This window comes from Bombyx mandarina, chromosome 10 (genome assembly GCF_030267445.1).
Source record: "Bombyx mandarina strain Sakado chromosome 10, ASM3026744v2".
Classification (NCBI taxonomy): domain Eukaryota; kingdom Metazoa; phylum Arthropoda; class Insecta; order Lepidoptera; family Bombycidae; genus Bombyx; species Bombyx mandarina.
The window spans coordinates 7,870,994-7,886,427 of NC_143217.1; the positions used below are offsets into that span (position 1 = coordinate 7,870,994).

Sequence of the window (15,434 nt, forward strand, 5' to 3'; positions counted from 1 at the left end):
TACAAAAAGATAGGATGCATACCAGTTTGATTTTATTCATAGACTTATTATTCAAAAAATCTTAAAAATCCATCCAACAATTCATTCATGACTCAGCGTACTAAAATACAAACAAACAAAAAGACTTTTAGGAATGATAGATTGACAGTTAAAGATGTAAAACTAATAAAACTTTTGAGCCTTTTGATTCACGTATTAAATTAATTTCAGTGAATTGCTGCAATTTCAGTTGTTTCCACTTCATTTATCTAATTACGAATAATGTCACTCTCGCTTTCGTTATCAACAGATAAAACAGTAACAGTTGTTTAGTGACAAACGAAGGCTAAGGACCTTTATCATACAAATTAAGTAACATGCGCATTCATTACGGAAGCAGTCACGGCGGCATCAGTGAGAATTTTGCTAATTGGCTGTATCTTTTAGATAAGCAATAAAATCAATGGATAGGACACTGGCTGCATCTTCAATTTATGCCGATGTGGATTCGCGATGCGCTGGGGTCCGACGCCGACCCCCGCCACCAGAGCTCATATTTATACGGTAAAGCGGACGCCGCAAAGAGTTCAAACGTGCGTCGGGCGCTCGGAACAGTAGACGGACGAAAGAATCGCAACGCGTGGGTAGACGAGGGCGAGTGCAGTGTGCAGTGCGTGCGGGTCTTGTGTCGCTGAAAGCTCGCGCCGTGAAGCCTCCGCGGCGTCGCGCGAGCGCCCGCCTCGTGCCAGTGCCGGCCCGGCCGCGCCATCAGAACCACGCTCCGACAAATATTAACTATTTATTAATTACTTTTGGACAGTGAAACAAACACTGTATTGAGTACTTTGCATTATATCCGGTCGAGCGATCCAGCCTTCGAGAATCTATTAAGGGCGAGTGTGGTAAGTTACACACATCTATTTGTACAAAAAAAAATCGACACACTTATTTATGAATTATATTTAAATTATTTAAGGATTTTAATTACATAGATACATAAAATGATACAATATAATATTAAACAGTATTGGTTAAAATAAAAACGCTTTAAAAAGCCTTCAGAGCAGTAGGCGTCCGAAAAAGCCGGTTTTGTGAGCTTTTCCACTGCCTATAACAGTTCAGTCGGCCTTTATCTCTGCAGGAAATGGAAACCACGCATTACTGTATATCGTGAATTGGGCTTATGGGGTTTGGTAAATTGTGGGAATTTTTGTATTCCATCGTCTTTGGTATTTTTTAAGGGCATTTTCTTTCATTTATAGTAGATGACGATTTTGAAGATTTTGCTTGTAGTAAGTACTACTGCAACATTTTTTCTAATAATGCTTTCTTTTCAAATTCAGCTAGAAAAAATATTTCGAAACTATAATTGGTTTGAAATATAAAATAATATATTTCAAAGCAAATGTGTTTGAACTTAAATGTAAATTTTAATATACTCTCAATTATTTAAAATTCTTCAGTTCCTAATTGTTAAATTATTATTTAAAATGAAATGATGTGTCAGGATAACAATTGTGTTATAATTAATGAGTATAAATTAAACAAGCTGAGAAAACAGGAAAATGTGTTCGGACAATGCTTTTTCTTTATTGCTATTTTAATAGCATGCAGTAAACTAAACAGTAACGGTTAATAACAATAACTATAATAACATAAAATAATTTTTATAATGGAAATGGTTAAAATAAAAATAAAAGACTCAAATTTTGCTATATTAATAAATACGCACACTCCCGCCTTCTAGAAAAAACTATCTTAACATAAAGTAATTAATTAGCATTTGTCTAGTTTTTCGTATTTCTTGATTTAATATAATAATCAGTTAGCTTTAAAATTTCGGCAAAGATTTTTCTAGAACAAATCGCGCGTTACCCAGAATACTTCCAATTAAAAACCGATCAAGGTTAAAGGCGCATCGTAACTATTCGATTAGTTAAGTTTCATATTGAAACATTATGAATAGTAAAATAGCGTCAGTCCTCCGCGTGCGATTACAACAAGCGGAACTAATTCAATATTTCACAGTCACCACCTCTAATCAAACGACATTACTCTTATAAAAGTGTATTAAAGCGACATTTGAAAGGTCGGTAGGCAGCGCCTTGGCTCTGCCTCTGACATCGCTGAAGTCCATGGGTGACGGTAACCACTCACCATCAGGTGGGCCGTATGCTCGTCTGCCTACAAAGGCAATAAAAAAAGAAAAAAGAATACCGTAACCGAGTCAATTACTCTCTTTGACTGCACACCCAAGCGGCTGGCAATGAAGGCGACTTAAATAAATCCGAGAATTCTGATTTAAAAGCCAAAGCGGAAACTTATTAAAAGCAAAAAGTGGGCATGGTGCTGTAAAAAGTATTTTCTCAATTTCAATTGAGTATTCCATTCGAAGTACGTGAGAGGTCGTGTCGCACGTCTCACTATATTTGGGTCTCAGATGCTAACTGTACCCAGCGTTCGTTTATCTAAAATTGTAAAAATAATACATCTGATACAACATTAGAATGCGTGTCGAATACCATTACAAAGCGCTTCTCTATTGAGGTTTTTGTTCATGTCTCACGGACAATGTACAATTTCATGAATGACGGTTTATTTTCCTTAGTTATTGAAGGAACAGGTAGTCTGGCCTAATATTAAGCTGCGTGGGAGGGAACCAACTTTCCGTCGTTTGATCGCCCATGTTTTCCTTGTTTCCTGCCGTTTCCAAGATACGAACTTTCCTTAATTTAGTATCACGCTATCGCTCTTTTAACTGTATTCTCTTCAATTCGCAAATAGGTTACAGCTACAAGTTCTAATTTACTTTGTTAATTGGAAAATTGTATATAACAATTACGTGTACATATTTCCAAATTTATATGTACATATGTATAATTTTTTTAGATAAAAACATTTAAAGCTATCGTCTTCCTAATGAAAATTCACGTCGGATAGTATTACTGAGATATCCTGCTGCAAGTACTTATTGATAAATTAACTCATGCATTATGAACGCCTAATTAATCGCTGCCTGAGTTATAACGTGCAATGTTTTTTAATAACTAATATTAAAGTCGAAGACGATTATTTCCGTTGCGACAACGTTTAATAGTAATTGCATTCTCCAATAATAATTCTATGCAAAAATAAAGAATAAACGTAGTGAATAATGCAAAAGAACAAAATACAGAGCTGGAAATTTCTATTAATTTCGGTATATTGTACATGGACAATTATTATAACTTCAAATGGATTACTAAAAAATTGAGCTGTTCAAGTACAAAAGAAATGGGCATAGCCCGTGATCTTGACAGCGCGCCGAAGCGCAATTACATCATAAAGAGATAAGTATCAGGCTATGAGAATGCGAATCGTGGGTCGGTGTCGGTCCGGTTGATTGCGCAAAGCTCAGCGGTGGCGTGTTCTGGGCGCTACGAGTTCAAGTGCAGGGTGAAGGTTTCGCCGCCGGCGTCCGTATCCGCTCCCACACTGCAGATGTGGACTTGCCCGCTACGGGGTGGACACTAAATCTATATATTAATACGTGAAGCAGAAACTTTGTACCCCTTTTTACAAAAAATGCGCGGACGGAGGAGTATGAATTTTTTTAAACTTATAGAACACATAGACAATAAATGCAGTATACTAATATATTTTTTAATTATGCATTAAAAAAACATTAAATCAATAAAGAAAACATTACACATACTACCATCTATTTTACATACACACGCATTTATTGTTAAAGGCTATAGTCAAATTGAGTATAGATTAATATTGTTTGTCTTTAATATTATTTGTCTATGCCTTTGACAATAGAACCATAATAATGTTCAAACTTGAAATTATATTCAATTTATAATTATAGTCGATTTCGACTACAGAGGTACCGCTAGTCATATTAAATATATAACACACTAAGCTAACACAATCTATGCAGTTTTCGTTATTGAACGATTCTTTACGTGTATAATGTTTTAAATTTTGTATATGAATGGTTGTGTGTACAGTAATAATTATTAAGTTATTTATGATCAACGACTATCAGAATGTCTTGTTTCCCCAATAGTGAACCAATGAATATACAGAGATAAGTCACGAGCAAAAAGCGGTAGTACATTATTACCATGCTTAACTTATTTAAGCTGCTTAACATATTTAGGTAGTTAACATTTTTTTCTAATAGTCATAAATTAATTCAGCTGTAGAAGTATCGAACAGCATTATAATCAATTGAAATTTTAAATATAATGTTAAAAATTCTAACCGGGAATTGGAATATAAAAGTCGAAAATAAAAGTTTTGTTTTTTTGAAATCGAATATAAATAGACCTGATCTTATACGCTAGCACGATAAAATAATCATTTAAAAATATGGATGTTGATATTAACTAAAAACCATCTCTCTTCTTAGTCGCATACTTCATTGCTGAAGGTCGTGTCCCTGAAAGCCCTTCGTGGCTCTTTATACCATCAGCTTCCATTTCCTTTGGTTTTCGGCTTCTCTCAGGGCGGTCGCAACAGAGAGACCAGTGAGCGCAATTATCTGATCTGACCGTCCGGTTTGGTGGCAGGCCGGCGGGTTTTTCCCTTCTACCTTGCCCACCACAGTCTAATGGCCGCCGAGCAATGTGACCAAAGTAACCAAGAACCTTCTGGTAGCAAATCGTAGACAGTCTAAAAACCATAGCCGGCGCGAAATCTACCGTCTTGATGGAAAACGCGGGGTTTGGGCATCTACATGCTGTTAGCTTTACATTGATGTTCCAATAACTTTTAACACACTAAAACTATAAACAATTATAACTAGGTAAATAGATGTTATACCTGCTTGCATTAGATACTTGCCTATTTGCGTATCACATTGCGAATTATTCGCTCATAAAAGAAGCGTCATTTATAAGAATATTTGGCAAAATTATTCTAATTGAACAGCAGAAGCTAAATTTTAAATAAATAAAATTTTAAATCTTCATTAAAATATAAACGCTTGGGTAGCTGGACCCAAAGTAATGTATTGAGTACATTCCTGGGCGTTCTTATTGTTCAGCACATGTCCGGTGTTAAGTAGATTCGAATGAAAGTAATATTTAGTATTACAAGAAATACGTATAATTTATATATATTAGTTATGAATTATACATATATGCAAAGAAATACTTTTATTACAACTTAATAACGGCGTGAAGAGTAAAATATAATATTTTATGTAAATAAAAACAAAATAATTGCATATTGATTATGGCACCCCGGCAAGGTTAGCACTATAAGCTTCCGATTCTTTTGTTTAAGATGTTTTGCGTCGCGAGCACGGAAACACGGTTTGTTGACGGGAGTTAAGTGACTTGCATGACGTTCTTCCGTCTGATGTTCCGACCCTGATGTTAACTTATCTATTTTATGAAAAAAAAGACAAAAAATACTTAAATTTAAACTAACGACGAGACTTTGGTTAGGACACATTCGTGTCTTTTTTTATCTTTACAAAATTTAGTGTTGATGCACAAACTATGTATTTGTACTTCAGACTCTTTAATTCAAATGGTTTTTTTTGTTCAGCCGTGAAGATACTTTTCGTGATATTCCAGTAGTAGGATATACTGTGAGCTGAAGTAATTGAATATGAACTTCGGTAATCACCATCCAGATTCAATTTAATAATACGATTTCGCGTAAAGTTTGACTCCTCCTCCATGCGTCGTGTTCCTCAGTACTGAGGATCGTGACCTTTACGATATACATACGTAAAGGTTTTCTTGGGAAAATTGCTAGTGGTTCCCGCGTCTTTCCACAGAAAGTTCGGCTATTAAGTAATTAAAAAAACATAACAATATTTTAAATTAGTACTCCGTCTACTTTTCAATAGTCTTATGATGAAATTAAAGATCCTTAAAAGTTATAAAAAATGTCCAGTGCCTCCGCATTAATGAAAGTGCGCGTCGATATGCGCGCGCGGGTCCCGGCGTGACAGAATGCGCTCGCGACAGTCTGCCGCTGCGTGCCACGCGCCGCCGTCGTCGCTTCCCGAGAAAATGGCAACTTATGGGGAACTGAATCTGGGCCTCACAGGTGCCGTTGACCCCCACAACCTGAACACTCGGAATTTCTTGCCGTTCACATATATCAGCATGCAATTTATAATAATTATTTTGCTTAAATAAAAAAAAAAAGTAGAACATGGATCGTAGCGCATAAAATAAAACCTCCACTGTTCCAAAATATTCTGTTATAATAATAATTAAAAATTAATAATTAACACTGTTATTACCTATGTCTTGCTCATTTTTCAACCGTCTTCGCCATCGTCCTTTACTCTGTTATTATGTCTATCATTCTCTTCTCCCTTTCTTTCCGTTTTCTCTCACTCACATCATAACGCTCCGTTCCACTCTTTTCATACGTTCCGTTCTTACCAATCCTACAAAAATATTTTGCGATAATAGGAAAACTACCAACAAACTTAATGCATGAACGCATTCAACACCCAAGTCCACGTTTAAATGATATCCATTAAAATTTTATGTTCCGGACGTGAGGAGGTATATATATATTTTTTTTGCTTAGATGAGTGGACGAGCTCACAGTCCACTTGGTGTTAAGTGGTTACCGGAGTCCGTAGACATCTACAAGATAAATGCGGCCACCCACCCACCTTGAGATATGAGTTCTAAGGTCTCAGTATAGTTACAACGGCTGTCCCGCCCTTCAAACTGAAACGAATTACTGCTTCACGGCCGAAATAGGCAAGGCGGTGGTACCTACCCGGGCGGACTCACAAGAGCTCCTGCCACCAGTAATTACGCAAATTATAATTTTGCGGGTTTGATTTTTATAACACGATATTATTCCTTCACCGTGAAAGTCAATCGTGAACATTTGTTGAGTACGTATTTCATTAGAAAAATTGGTACCCGCCTGGGATTCGAACACCGGTGCATCGCTCAATACGAATGCACCGGACGTCTTATCCTTTAGGCCACTACGACTTCGACTTAGTGCGTTATGTATTTAATATGACTAGTGGTCCCTCTGTAGTCGAAATCGACTATAATGATTGTAGTCATATATATTATATATCATATATATTATAGTCGTGTAGTTTTTGAAGAAGTAAAACTGTAAAACGATATGTTTAGTTATTGCGGTAGTCCGCAGATGATATCGGTGGGAGTGCAGCGTGTTGCGCGACTGGAATCCGAGCACTCGCCGCCGGTGTAGGAGTCGAAACCGTTACCGGACCACAAAAATAACGCAAAAAAACCGCTCGTAAAACGTTTCTGTTTTACTTGTTACAATGTAATTTCGTGACGTGACTTTGATTTCATGGTATATTTAATGAGTTTTGTCAACAATAGGCAAGTATTCTCGTACAATTATGTAACTATCAAACCGTGGAGCTCGGAATAGCTTAATAACAAAAAGCTATGTTATATAGCTACGAAACTTTTTCATGACGATTCAATCAGCGGATTGGCGAAAAAAAACGGTTAAGAAAATAATGTTATTAGGATTAGGACGTTAATTTAAATAAAAATAAATAAATAAATGTATTAGCTAAACAAGATTCTAGACAGAGTAAGTCTAGCGAACAACATTTAAATTACTAATGGAATAGCCATTGGTCCCCAAGGTAGAAAGGTAGTAAGTACAAGAAACCTCGCGTCGGGTCGCCGCTTGAATATCAATATCAGAATATAGTCGAGCCACGATGCCGTTCACAATGACCGATAAAGAGAAACACACGAATGTGGCTCTACTCGAACTCTGTTTAAAATTCACATTTTCAAACAACACTCGGCAGGTTGGGTGCTCAACATCAACTGGAATGTAGGTTATGATGTTATTTAGCCTGGATTTTTTTTGTCGGTCTACGTTTTTACAACACACAATAACAAGTTATCTCCTTTCATGCCAATCAGATTCGTATAAGGCGTGAAAGTACTGTCGTCATTGCGCCGAATGGTGTTTTATTCGAGTCGTTTATTACCTGTACCCAATTCGATAAGAAGATATTTCGATGGTACCTATGCTTAGCAAACTAGAACAAATTCAATTGTTTTTAAACACGAACTTGCATCGAAATTGATGAAATGTAATTTTCTCAGATTCAATATCGGCTTTGCTTACTTCCGTCGACGTTTTCATAGCACCAATAATCCATGATTAACAATGTAATTAAATAACTAAGAGCGCCAACGGGGAACATTCGTGAGAACACTTTACGCTGCATACAACTTTCAGATACATTTTACACACATATAAATTTTTCACAAATATAAATAAGTTAGCTGCAATGATTCACTATTCACTGCTTCGTATCATTCCCTAAAGAGTCTAACTGCGCTATAGCCACGCTCATAGCACCCACACTCTAAATAACAAGACAAATAGACATGTCCACTTCACCATTTTACCGAGTAAAAAATCTCATGTTATATTTGAATAGGTCTTTTACCAATTAGTATTTGTACCGAAATGTGTACGAGGTTAGTTTCGTTTGTCCGTTGCACTCGACGAGCAGTTTTTGTGGTGACCGACACTGCTCCAGAGTAAATGTAAAGTGTGAGAGAATAAGGACTCGACCTAACTACTAGCAGTCCATTGTTTGTGCTCAAATACCGAACGTTTTAAGTTTTTATGTATGCAATTAAAACTTTCGACACGAATGCAGGGTATTGATTCTCATGAGCCGTTCTCACGTTTATTTTAGATGCTGTGCTACATTGGGAGGCGTTTAAAAGGAAAAACCCTGTTCCGTCGTTTAAAAATGCTAAACCACACTTCGCGCGTTCGAGCGAGGACCTTTACTTGTTTTGCGATTGTAAACGTGACTTTTTCGCATTTTATTATCATTTAACGCTCCGTGTGGAACGATTCACGGTCAAGAAATGTCGATGAATGTTCTAAAATAGTCGGCGGTTTGCAAAACAGGTACGATTATTTTTTTTGAGAACGCAATTAAGAGAAGTGTCTACATTTTGAGCAAATAAAAAGCTAAGACAAGAGCTCATAATGTCCAGGTTGTTTTATGGTGCGGAACGCGCGATGTCATTGTCCTGCGAGTGGTTAAGGCGCATGCACCTCGCACTCCTCCGCGGTCCGTCGCCACCAACCGCGACTTATTTTGATCATTACATATTACGAGTTTCATAATGAGTAATTGTTTTCTTAAGCAATTAATTATGAGCTCACACTACAATGATACGAAAATATATATAATTAAAATTACCTTTGTTGTTATATTATTTCTGACGTTTCGTATACAGTTTACAGTTTTCGTGATCACGGACAACTGTAACGCACGGACAATTTCAATGACAATAAAAAAACGCGCGAACTCGCAAAGGGAGTTTCAATTATGGCTACGTCTCGCAAAAGCCGTCCAAATACCAAAATACATTCTACATTTCTATAAAACTGTAAAATTAATTTATTGTTCGTATCAAAATGTTTTTTCTATACTAATATTATAAAGAGGAAAGATTTGTTTGTTTGTTTGTTTCGAATAGGCTCCGAAACTACTGGACCGATTTGAAAAATTCTTTTTCCATTAGAAGCCGACATTGTCCCTGATGAACATAGGCTACTTTTTAATACTACTTTAAAAAAATTTTTAATTTTATTTTTTTGGTTTCATGTGTGTTTTAATGTTTCCGAAGCGAAGCGAGGGCGGGTCGCTAGTATTATATAAAGAGTAAAAAAAATTATGCAAATTTAAATAGGACGGATAATAGCAGACTAAAAAGAAATTCATTATTACTGAAACGAATAACAAATCTTGAAAGTCGATGTCACAGTGAACTCATAAATTATTTGCTTCTTTTTTTCAAAGTACTTTTTTGGAGAGTAAAATATTCACCCTACGATCATTAGTATAAAGTACTCTTTGTTTTCCTTTAATCTTGTGAGGGTTGCTGGGAGTAATATGTCAGTGAAGTCCCCACATGAATTATTCACTCTTAAAGAAAAGCCAGAGGAAATGTGTATTCAAGAAAAACAATATATGATTTCCATTAAGTGAATTTCGTTAAAGTATTCTTTTAGGTTTTCGGGAACCGCTTATAAGAATTAAAAGTAGTTTTGCGATTCAAATTCGCGTTTAATATTTTCATTTTACAATTTCTAAGGTTCTGATTATTGTTAAAGTTTTACGTTTTCGCGAAATTCGAACGATTACGATTATTTGAAATTCTTTGCAACACGATTATTGTACAAAAAACTCAGACTAAACGCAGGTAGGTAAATTAAATAATTTCAAACGTAATAACGATCATTAGGTAATAGGTATCAATTTATTGCGTGGCTCTTCCTGGTTCGTGGCGCGGCGCTTCCCTGATTCTGTTCAAAGCATTCGTGCGCCGACATCTTCACCTTGAAAGATCATAGGTATTTTTTCGTTTGTCTGTTTTTTCTATGCCAATAATGATAATTTTTAGAAGTGTTCATTCAATATCTTGCCGCTGGAGCTAATCACGACTGTTTCTGTTCTTTTGTCTCATAAAAAATTATGTTTGACGGCGATTATGGAACTTTGGTAACTATAGGTCTGACGCAATCTTCTTTTGCTTCCTTACTTTGTGACTAGGTTAATCTTCAGTTAATTTGTTACTAAATGGTCGACTACGTATATTCCAGTTAAAGCATTGAACAACTTTAAATTTATTTATTTTTATTGCTTAGATGGGTGGACGAGTTTACAGCCCACCTGGTGTTAAATGGTTACTGGAGCCCATAGACATCTACAATGTAAACGCGCCACCCACCTTGAGATATCAGTTCTAAGGTCTCAGTATAGTTACAACGGCCTTCAAGCCGAAAGGCATTACTGCTTCGCGGCATTAATAGGCAGAGTGGTGGTACCTACCCGCGCAGACTCGCAAGGATTTATTTTCCGAAAATATTATGACTGTACTTTAACTAATTTAGTTAAATAAATGTTTGGTTATAACTGAAACTATAAAAGTTTTAAGAGCGATCAATAAATACCCATTCTTAATATCGTACTTTGATAGACTTACTGTAAAAACAATAATTAATCGATTTTTAATACGAATTTCCTAACCAGTTACATGACGCAGGAAGCACATTTATGGAAACAAAAAAGTAACGTCAATCATACTGATGAAATCAAGGGGTCGAATCGATTTACGTACATACATACGTCTGATAAGAATTGAGATGGACAGGCGTTGCGATAACAAACTTATGCGTTTAAAATCGATTACGATGATTCCTATTGTTTATATTTACGACTAGTGCTTGTTAAAGTAAAGTGCGTCATTATTACAGATTATTGAGTACATCAGTCTAACCGATCATAGACAGTATTAGCCAATACCAAAATCTAACACATGTTTAAAACGTTGAGTTCTTGCGAATCAAAGACTGTGTATGTCTTAAAATTAAGTAAAAATCTTAAGAAAGTTTTCTGAAAAGCTTTAAAAGTTTAACTGTTCGTATGTAATTTACAATGTGTAAATTATATAAAATTAGGTTAAGTGCTGCTCTTGTATTTAATTTGACCAAATAAGCGAAATTACGGAGAAACACCAACATCTCGATAAGTAGTTGTTAAAAATGGCAGAGTCGGAATAACGGTGCATGCCCACCATTACTTGGTACTTATATTACGCATATACAAGTAACACAAGCTAATTTCCTTCTACGGACTACCTTTTCATGATTATTGGAAATTACATTGCACATTCAACTTGAAACATCGACTCCTCGAACTTAGCCTTTATTGCTGTCTAGCAATAGCGAGTCTAGCAAGAGCGAATCTACCAATAAACTCAGCTGATTAGACGTAACTCATAGCAAGGTTTAACTGCCGACTTTAATAAGTTTCCACTCAATTTCCTGCAGTTACCGACGTCGCTGATTTTGATAAAATCAATCTACTTTTTTTAACATTTCCTGTTCGATTTTATGTATTGTATATACGTTAGAAAAGTTAATTTAGGTTTAGATTTTCTCATAGATTTCATATTCTTTTTCCGATGTTTTTTTTTATATTACATTTTTAATCTGAGCCGCGTTGTGTTATCGAAGGGAAATTATGTACATCGTTAAACGATTACTGGAATACTGTGGGAAAATTTACAAGAATTGAAGCAATAAGATTAGAGTTACGGTTATGGTTGGTTAAAAGAAAAGGCGAGGCATTTGCGAGTGTCCGTCTGTGCCGGCGACCACAGAGCCAAGTATTGGGTGCGGGCCAACCGCCGCTATTATGACTGCCTTACTAAATCAATATTTGCGCAGATGTCGGCGCAAGAGCATGCTTCTAGCGACCTAAAATTCATACAGCTTATATGGTAACGTTAGCGGTAAATTTTCTCCGCAACTACTTGTAATCCTTCCGAAGTAGGCCGCCGTTGCACGCATAATTTGACCCAGGACAGCCGCTCTGCTCGTCCGGAGGTAATTTCTTTAATCCAATTTGGATAACCGCTGTAATTATTTTGTCATAGGCACAAAATCGTTCTGTAATATTTCTCTGAACAGAACCCTTAGTAATCTTGGTTCGAATGTAAGTTTCCATCTTTATAAATCGTATGACAGTAGTTAGTGCATTCGTAATCTGCACATACAATCTCCTGCGACTAGTAAATGAAAAGTGCAACGAAACGTAACGCTTATAGTAATTACGACTCGCTTATTCGTATTATCAACTACATAATTTATATTCTCCTATCGTATTCCCCTAAAGATTTTTTGTTCGGTTTAAACTTTTTATGCACTGATGTGTTCCAAGTGAAAATGTATAGTACAATTTTCTAAACGATGACTGCGATTCTCGTGTAATATGATAATGTGGTGTATAAATATTTTATGTCTAGGGCTCTTTTTATTATGTTTTTTTGTTCAACAACCAGTTCTCCACAATGCAGTCCCACGGGGAAAACAGGAGCTTCGTGTCCATTATTGCTATTTTTGTACTTGATTTAATATGCTGTAACTACGGCTATTTCTGTCCATCCGCTTGTTAAGTCATTATCATTGACAATTCTTTGTCACCACGAACTAATTTCGGTGAAATCATTTTGTTATTATAAATTACCCAGAGCTTTTATTTTATTTTAAACTTTTTAAAGGGTTAATGATATTGTTTCATGGATCTACAAATCAATATTTTTGCTGAACTGTTGATTGTTATTATGTTTAAGCGCGTCCGTGGTCTGCTATGTAAGTACGATGTATCTAGTATTATATATTCGCGGTCATACAGCTATGACGTAGTTAAAGCTGGTGGCATGTATAAACTTTTGGAAGACATCATGTAGCATTAGTTCGCAAATAAGACTCACAGCAAAAAACAACGTCGTGTAATATAATCGATAAATTCATAATATTAATATATGGGCGAAATTATTTGGTGCTATGTTTGGAGTTTTCACTTGTCACTATAACCTTCCTATAACCTCAAGGGAGATGGTCACGGCCCTCAGACATGAGGAATGCGACTCAGGGAGGAGGATAACCTTCCCGCCAACTTATTACTGTTTCCTTCACTTGATGCAGTCAGATTTGAAAGATATCTGTAATACCAATCGGGACTAAATTGACTCTACCATGAATTCAATACCATTAACTAGTCAAAAATTAACTACTAAATACTCGAATCCTACGAATATTTTGCAGATTATAGAGTAAAGGAATAATGAAAAAGCGTTATTTTAATATCGTCCTCGATTGAAGTCTTAATTGCATTGGCGTATCGATTTTATGATAAGAAATACACAAGAGTTCAGTGGAGGAGTCAAGTACTGCCAGAGATTGAGGTAAGGATGCGACCAATAATGACGAATGACGGGTCATATGCCGTCTAAAATCGGTACACCTATGATATCGTGAATATTCGACAGGTAACTTTTAAATAATTATAACAATAGCAATCCGCGTAGGTCATCTTCAGAATTCGTATAACGGCAGGCACAACTTTGTGAACGGAATTCTTGGTTTCTGATTTCACACGCAAATATTTCAACTTTGTTTTTGTTCGTATTGTGACTCAGATGACCCTATTGAGCATATTTAGGGTGATCCGACTCGGGTCAGCGGTCGCCCTAATGTCAGCGTCACTGTGAGAGAAACATAACGAGGGCGGAGAACAGTCATTCGAAGTGATTCCAAAATTAGAAGCATAAACTAATAACATTTAATAAATATACATTATAGTACATACTTATATGCATTTTTATCTTACTCGCAAAGACACGTGGATCCGCTGATATTATATTAGGGACTAGGTATAACAGAAATTCACTTTGTATTTGTTAAGATCAAATACTTAAAACAGTGTATTGAAAATAAAGTATAATACAGACACACGTGCTACATTTAAAAATACACCTACAAATATGTATATGAATAAATATATCTATAGTTAAGGAATAGTTTAGTTATTAAATTCACGGAGCGCCTCGTTTGATTTTAATGTTAGTTGATTTCAAATGGGCGGTAAATGAAAATTCTGGATACCCTTAGGGCTGCATAGAAACGAACGCACACAGAGCAAAAGCGGGGGCAACGCTCATCGTGTGAGCGAAGCGACCAACTAACAATCGCGAATTCAACATATGCCTAGCAACAGCCCCGCTCACACTCACGGTGGGTTTCTTTAAGCACACAGACACGGAATGTGCTCTCAAGCTTAGCTTTGATGGACTTCGGGAAACTAGGACCGAGCTTTCTCATGAAATGAATTGGAATTCCACAGACGCGCGCTTAAAAACCTTATTGGCGCTTTAATAAAACAAGTCAACAACTTGGATTAAATTTTAATGATAATGGAAATTATATACCAAAGTTGGGTTGTAGATCGAATCAGAAACACGAAATAATATGGAAATAAGATAATTCGTAAGTACACTTGAGCAGAATGCTAACATATTATAACGGTTAATACGTCTAGAACAGATTTACCTAAATTATTCGGTCTACGTTAGCGATGCGTGCGTGCTTCGATCCGATATTGCGTCTTACCGCCTTCCAGCAATTTTATTCCCTAAATGGTTAGCTTCACCCGGAGAAAAGATAAAAAGCGGGTCATGAAATTTCCAGTTTGTTTAAATTTTACTTTTTGCACCGCTAGCTTGATAAAAGATTCTCATTTGTAGCGGTGAAACATTCAAGAATTCTTCCATTATAAAACTGTTATGTGACGGTCACCTTTAGATGACTATTAGATAGATTGTAAAATATTTCAGCACAGATTTTAGTCAGGTCAATGAACTGAATTTCTCTTAAAGGAAACTAATATTTGCCAGCCTCCTCCTTCCCATTCTCTCAAGGGACACACAACCTTGCCACTCCAAGTTACTTCCGCACGAGTGTTCCCGTACTTCTGTATATACACCATATTATACAAGCATATCAAATAAATTCATTCTTACTACTTATGTTATTATTGTATCTATATCTTACCACTCATGCTATTTTCTAATAAGTATGATAATCACTGAAAT

General features: G+C 36.1%; 1 protein-coding gene across 1 annotated transcript in view; it reads left to right on the top strand.

Annotated features, from left to right (window-relative positions):
* The first annotated feature begins 562 nt into the window (after nt 1-562).
* Nucleotides 563-15,434, top strand: part of LOC114251226 (uncharacterized) — a 35,364-nt gene continuing 20,492 nt past the window's right edge. The window contains exon 1 of the mRNA XM_089730366.1: nt 563-881. The gene's annotated coding sequence lies outside the window, so the exon portion shown is untranslated. The remainder of the gene's footprint in view (nt 882-15,434) is intronic.